Source organism: Cupressus sempervirens, chromosome 4, assembly GCF_028749045.1.
Source record: "Cupressus sempervirens isolate cs-2001-9-10 chromosome 4, ASM2874904v1, whole genome shotgun sequence".
In the NCBI taxonomy this organism is placed as follows: Eukaryota; Viridiplantae; Streptophyta; class Pinopsida; order Cupressales; family Cupressaceae; genus Cupressus; species Cupressus sempervirens.
Window position 1 is genome coordinate 291,544,964 of NC_143121.1, and position 7,202 is coordinate 291,552,165.

General features: G+C 41.6%; 1 pseudogene; it reads left to right on the forward strand.

The window, feature by feature from the left end:
• Window positions 1–222: 222 nt before the first annotated feature.
• LOC149561151 (UDP-glycosyltransferase 86A1-like) lies at window positions 223–6,962 on the forward strand (annotated as a pseudogene).
• The last annotated feature ends 240 nt before the right edge of the window (window positions 6,963–7,202 follow it).

Here is a 7,202-nt window from a genome sequence, read left to right on the forward strand (position 1 = left end):
CAACAATAAAAAATTAACAAATTGTCTGCCGAGTAGAAAAGGATTCATTTCATTTCGATTTATGTTGACCACGAGTAAATTTCGAGTCAAATTTACCCACCCCGTAGTAGATGGACAAACTATCACGTCTCCCTTACAACAAAACCTGAAAAGGTAGAGTACGCAAAAGAAATTTTGATGCACAATATTTGCATAGTTTTCAATCTAAAATATCAAGCTCTGTCTTAGTTGCAGCAAGAGGAAAATAATGGCAGCCCATGCGTTAGTTGTTCCATATCCCGGGCGAGGCCATCTAAATCCCATGATGCGCTTTGCCTTAAAACTCGCCTCCCACGACATCTCTGTTACATTTGTGGTGACCGAGTCGTGGCACAAAATCATCACCCAGGGCGATGAAAATCCTTTCACTACTTGTACCCATGCTTCAAACTCCAGGCGTGGTGGACGAGTCCCAAGAGCTGACAACTTCATAGAATTTGTGCTCTCCCTGAGTAACATGGAAAGCCACGTGGCTCAGCTCTTAAGCAATCTGAATTGCTCCGAAACACCGGTGACGTGCATCATCGCCGATATCTTCCACAAGTGGGCTGTGCCTTTGGCAAAAACACATAATCTGCTCTCTGTTTTGTTGTGTCCAATGTCTGTCAATTTTTTTTCCATTTACCATCATCTATTCGTGGGTATGTGAAAATGAAAGCTTGGATTAACAGTTGTAGTTGATTGATTACGTAGGAGGAAAATAGTGAATGTTTGTTGTTTTTATTTTCGCTGGTTGCAGAGCTGGAAGAATGGAAGGATTATGTTGCTAGATCGCCTCCGCTGCAACCCACAGATTGTTTAGCGTCTTTAACCAGCACCACTTCAAATCCAGTGGGCGATTTTATTAGAGAATGTTTTGCAAATGTGAGGACAGCCAATTGGATTGTGGCGAATTCCTTTTACCCCTTGGAGTGCAGAGCAGTGGAGGCTCACACCCACAAATCCCCTGTTCTTTGTGTGGGTCCCTTCGACACCGCCTCGTCTTCAAAGCTTCTTCATGTTGATATTGTGAAGGCCAACAGTCATCTTTGTTCCTTCCAATAATCGAGTCTCTTGGTTTCCAAAGACTCTTCATTTGTAATATTATTGGAGCCCATTTATATGCTGCTCCTGCTCATTTTGCAAACAACTTTTTCTTATTAATTCAATACTCTGCAGTCTGGACGTAGCCACTATTGTGGTGAACCAGGATAAATCCGATGTTGTGTATTTCTTCTTATTGCGACATTTAATTTCTTTGTTTAAATCCTTTCAATTGGTATCAGAGCCTGGTTTTGGCCTAGTCATGGGTTCAAATCTCCCCGGTGCCTTCCCGACCTGTGTAAGCACTTGGTATGCGCGTCGAGGGGGAGATTGTTGGGTGATGCGACGCGCTCCCCTGCCCACAGGTGGTTATTTATGTGGTTTGGAAAGGTTGAATGACTGATGAAGATTGGCAAAAGATGGATGACAAGGCTATGGCATCCATTTTTCTCTCACTAGCGAAAAATGTCTTGTTCAATGTCTCAAATGAGACGTCAACGAAAGATGTTTGGGACAAACTTCAGAATATGTATCAAACGGCGTCGGCTGCACACAAAATCTTCATTATGAAGAAACTCTACAAACTGAAAATGAAGGAAGGGATTGCAATGTCAAATCATATAAATGATCTGAACACCCTATTATGTCAAGCAAGCTCGGTTGGTATGACTCAAGATGACGAATCCAAAGCAATCATCTTGTTATGTTCTTTACCTGACAGTTGGGATCCCGTAGTTACAGCTATAAGTACTTCAAGCTCTACGAAGTCAAAGCTGGCCTATGATGAAGTTGTTGCCACTTTATTAAGTGAAGACATGAGAAGGAGTAACAAAGACTCCTCATCCGGTGATGCTCTCACTATGGTCAGCACTGAGAGAAGAGGAAGAAGCCATCATAGAGGAAATAATAATTACAATCAGTGCAGATCAAAGTCACCCAATCGTTCAAGGTCAAGAGGTAGGAATGGTGAATGTTGGTTTTGTGGTAAGCCTGGCCACACAAAGAGAAATTGTCGGGCTTACAAGAAAGCACAAGAAAATGTGAGAAACCATTGGAACTTGTACACTCGGATATCTTTGGTCCGGTTGAGGTAAGCTCTTTAGGAGGTTCAAAATTTTTTGTTACATTCCTTGATGACTGTACTAGGAAAGTATGGATATATATGATGGCAAATAAATCTGAAGTCTTTTCTAAGTTTAAAGTTTTCAAAGCTCTTGTTGAAAACCAAAGGGGCCATAAGATCAAATGTTTAAAAACGGATAATGGAGGTGAGTTTTGTTTGCTGGAGTTCGATAATTATTGTGCAGATAATGGTATTTGTAGGGTGAAAGTTGTGCTCTACACCCCTCAAGAAAATGGGGCAGCAGAAAGACTCAATAGGACAATAATGGAGAAAGCTCGGTGTATGCTTTCTAATGCAGGATTGGGAAAAGAATTCTGGGCTGAGGCATGTAATACAGCCGTATATCTCATTAATCGAAGTCCTTCTTCAAGGTTGAACTTTAGAATTCCAGAAGAGGAATGGCAAGGTAGAAGACTCTCTTATTCTCATCTTAAAGTTTTTGGTTGTCAGGTTTTTGCACATGTGCCCAAAGAAAAAAGAAGCAAGCTGGATCCTAAATCTGAGCCTTGCATATTCGTTGGCTATGGAGAGGATCAATTTGGCTTCAGGCTTTGGAGCTTAACTAATAAGAAGATTATTAGAAGCAGAGACGTTGTCTTCAATGAGAAAACCTTTCCAGCATTAAATTCTTAGGAAATGTCTGAAAAAGAATTTGTGCCAATCGTTGCACAAAGGAATGTTGGATTGAATCCACAAACAGTTTCTAACACTATTTCATATAGTCCCACCTCTGTACTATTTCCAAAATTTTCATCTTCTTCCACTCCTGGGAACACATGACATGATGATAGTTCTACACAAGAGTTTTTTGATATCTCTTCTCATGACATGAATTTGTCTCTCCATCACGATCAAGCTTGTGAAAGTTTTTCAAACCAAAGTACAAGGGATCCTCTTACTACAATGGGCTATCAGTCAAAGGACTATAATGCTCATCCACCGATGCAGGGTGGGCAAATAGAACCACAGGACATCAATCTGGAGGATGAGAGTAATTCGCAGGCTGTGCCAATTGATATCCATGGCAATCCCGTCTATATACAGAGTACTCACAGTAAACGTATGTCACTATATCCATTTGAGCATGGTGGAAACTCAAGCCACAATCTTGGCAATACACGTGGGCAATTTCAGAGTGTAGGTCCAACTAATCCATAGCCTGCACATAATCTGCAAGGGGCAAATGAAAACCAGGTTCAAACGCACGTAACAGAGGTGAATGTACAAGGTGCAGAACTCCATCCGCAATGTGTTAGAGCTGTTTCACAGGGTCTACAAATTGATTTGCAGGACGTTAATGTGCAGGGTAATCATGGTGGGAGCACAGACCAGCATCTTGGTAATTCACGGGAACAACTTCATGTAGAGGAGACAGTTTCACGGCAGTTTTATGGCAGTCAAAGACCCTTTTACCATGTAGGTAATATGGCAGGTAGAGGTAACATGTCTCCAAATCAACATAGTTTACATACCGGTTTTGAGGCACCCAATACAAATATATCACAGGGAGAAGGCACACTTCATAATAATGTGTTCTCAAGTAGCAGAGAGGGCATTCAACATTTAAACTAGCGAACTAGTGTAACCGGTTCTCCATTTGAATTGGTTCAACCAGAGAATAGAGAACCCCAAATGAGAAGATCCACTAGAGAACAGAGAATGCTGGCTAAATTCTCTGATTATGAATTATTGTACGCTGAAGAAGCAGAGCCTTCAATTCTAGTTTCAGAATTTTTAGAACCGTCTACATTCAAAGCAGCTCTCAATGATGTCAATAGTGATAAATGGCAAACAACGATGCGTGAAGAAATGGATTCTTTACTCAAGAATCGAACCTAGGATTTGGTCTCTCTTCCGCCTAATCGAAGACCACTTAGGAACAAGTGGATATATCATGTGAAAGATGAAGCGGAAGGCAATAAACGCTTCAAAGCCAGATTGGTGGTAAAGGGATTTGATCAAAAACAAGGGATAGATTTCAATGAAATCTTCTCACCAGTTGTCAAAATGACAACTATCCGAACTATTCTGAGATTAGCAGCTGCATGGGATCTTGAATTAGAACAACTTGATGTGAAAACCGCTTTCCTACATGGTGATGTAGAAGAAGAACTATACATGGAGCAGCCACAAGGGTTCGCAAAGAAGGGACATGAACACCTTTATTGCAAATTAAATCGGAGCTTGTATGGCCTGAAACAAGCCCCAAGATAGTGGTATGTAAAATTTGATCACTTCATGGCTGAGCATAATTTCACAAGATGTGAATCAGACCCATGTGTCTACTTCAAGAAACTTCCAAGTGGAGAGTTTGTCATCCTTCTTCTTTATGTCGATGACATGTTAGTAGCTGGCACAAACAAAAGAATCGTTAATGAGTTGAAGCAAAAATTGGCAAGCCAATTTGCAATGAAAGACTTAGGGGTGGCCAAAAAGATTCTTGGTATGACAATCACAAGGGATAGGAAAAAGAGGGAAATCACTTTGTCTCAAAAACAATACATTGACACAGTTGTTGACAGATTTGGCATGGCTGAATCAAAAGTAACTCCTATTCCTCTTGCTGGTCACTTTCGATTAAGTTCTGAATTATGTCCTCAAACACAAGAAGAAAAAGAATTTATGGAGAAAATTCCATACAAATCAACCATTGGTAGTATTATGTATGCTATGGTTTCTACTCGCCCTGACATTGCTCATGTGGTGGGAGTTGTGAGCAGGCTCATGAGCAATCCCAGAAAAGCTCATTGAGAAGCCGTCAAATGGATACTAAGGTATCTAAAAGGCACTTCAGATTATGTTTTATGTTTTGGCGGAAACAAAATTCAGCTACAAGGTTACACTGATTCTGATCTTGCTGGAGACTTGGATAAACGAAGGTCTACCATTGGTTACACCTTCACATTTGCTGGAGCTGCGATCAGCTGGGCATCACGGTTGCAACATTCCATTGCTCTTTCTTCAGCTGAAGCTGAATACTTGGCTCTTTCCGAAGGTGCAAGGGAAATGATTTGGCTTTAGCGGTTACTTGGTGACTTGAAAGTTTGTCAAAATGAATATAATCTATTTTGTGACAGCCGTAGTGCGATCTTCATGGCACATAATTAGTCATCCCAACGTCGCTCCAAGCATGTTGATGCACATGCTCACTTTGTTTGTCATGCAGTCGAAGAGGGCAAGATGAATGTTGTCAAGATTGAACCGAAATCAATCCGGCTGATATATTCATGAAGGTTGTTGCCAAAGAGAAGTTCGAATGTGCTAGAACTTCTCTTGGGCTTGTGAAGAAAAGATAGATCATTTTTTGAGCAGGGTATTGGGTGATCAGTTGCAGCATTGGTTGTCCTTCAGGTGGGAGTTTGTTGATATTGTGAAGGCCAACAATCATCTTTGTTCCCTCTAATAATCGAGTCTCTTGGTTTCCAAAGACTCTTCATTTGTAATATTATTGGAGCCCATTTATATGCTGCTCCTGCTCATTTTGTAAACAACTTTTTCTTATTAATTCAATACTCTACAGTTTGGACGTAGCCACTATTGTGGTGAACCAGGATAAATCCGGTGTTGTGTATTTCTTCTTATTGGTTTGGATAGCCAGGGTATGAAATATCTTGGCTTGTAGAGCTAGGGTTTGAAAGATCTCGGTTGGGAAAACTAGGGTTTGAAAAATCTGGGCGCAACAGCTAGGGTTTGGAAAGGTTGATTTTTTTTGGGAGAAATTCATATCTTTGATGATGATTTTGTATACAAAAAAAAAAAAAAAAAAATTTGCAGGGCCCATTTGCCGTTGCACCAAAAGCCATGACTATTAGTGAACATGGAACACCACATAATTAACTACTTGTGGGCAAGGGAGTGCATCACATCACCCAACAATCTCCCCCTTGACGCGCATACCAAGTGCTTACGCGGGTCGAGAAGGCACCGGGGAGATTTGAACCCATGACCAGGCCAAAACCAGGCTCTGATACCAATTGTAGGGCCCATTTTTCGTTGCACCAAAAGCCATGACTCTTAGTGAACATGGAACACCACATAATTAACCACCTGTGGGCAGGGGAGCACGTCGCATCACCCAACACTTCAAACCCACTTTACTGATAGGATGGATTCGAAACCGGCGCGATCAGTAGTCTATGTTTCTTTCGGTAGCTTCATGACCGTGGCGAGAGGTCAACTGAGGGAAATAGCGGACGATCTCATGAAGAGCGGGTGCTACTTTCTGTGGGTGCTTCATCCAGATAGAGAGGCGAGTGATGTGTCAGAGATGTTGGCGGATGGATATTTGGAGGAATGTAAAGGGCGGGGGGTGATTGTCCCCTGGTTGAGGCAAGTGGAGGTTCTGAGGCATCCCGCCATGGGAGGATTTTTGAGTCACTGAGGGTGGAATGCGGTGATGGAAAGTGTGTCGACAGGAGTTCCCATGTTGGGATTTCCTATTGGAGTGGACCAATTTATCAACTGCAGATTGGTGGTGGAGGAATGGAAGTTTGGGTTAGGGTTCAAGAATACAGAGGATGAGAAGTATTTTAATAGCAGGCTAATGGCCGAGCAATGGAAGCTTGGATTCGGGATGAAAAAGGCAGAGGATGGGAGCAGAGTCATAAGAGGGGAGGAAGTAGAGTTGAAGTTGAGAATGTTGATGGAAGGGGAGGAGGGAGTGAGAGTAAGGAGAGAAGCCAATAAATTTAGGGATTTGGCGGAGGAGGAAGTGAGTAAAGGAGGACGGTCAGCAAGTAATTTGGAAGTTCTGGTGAGTAGGCTGAAAGGAATTTGATATAATCGAAGTCCACTAGTATTCAAATGATTTTGTCTACCCCAGTTGGGTAATTAATATCTACAGATCCAGCTGCTATTAATGTGTTCTCAGCTTTAAATTCAATTCAAACATAGGGTATCTAAGTATAGCAATTCCCCTTGCTAAGATATCTAATTAACTGGCTTCATAGCTATTGTCATGCTATGACAGTTTGCAAAATGCAGCGATCCCTTATGAGATCATTGTCATTTAAAGTAT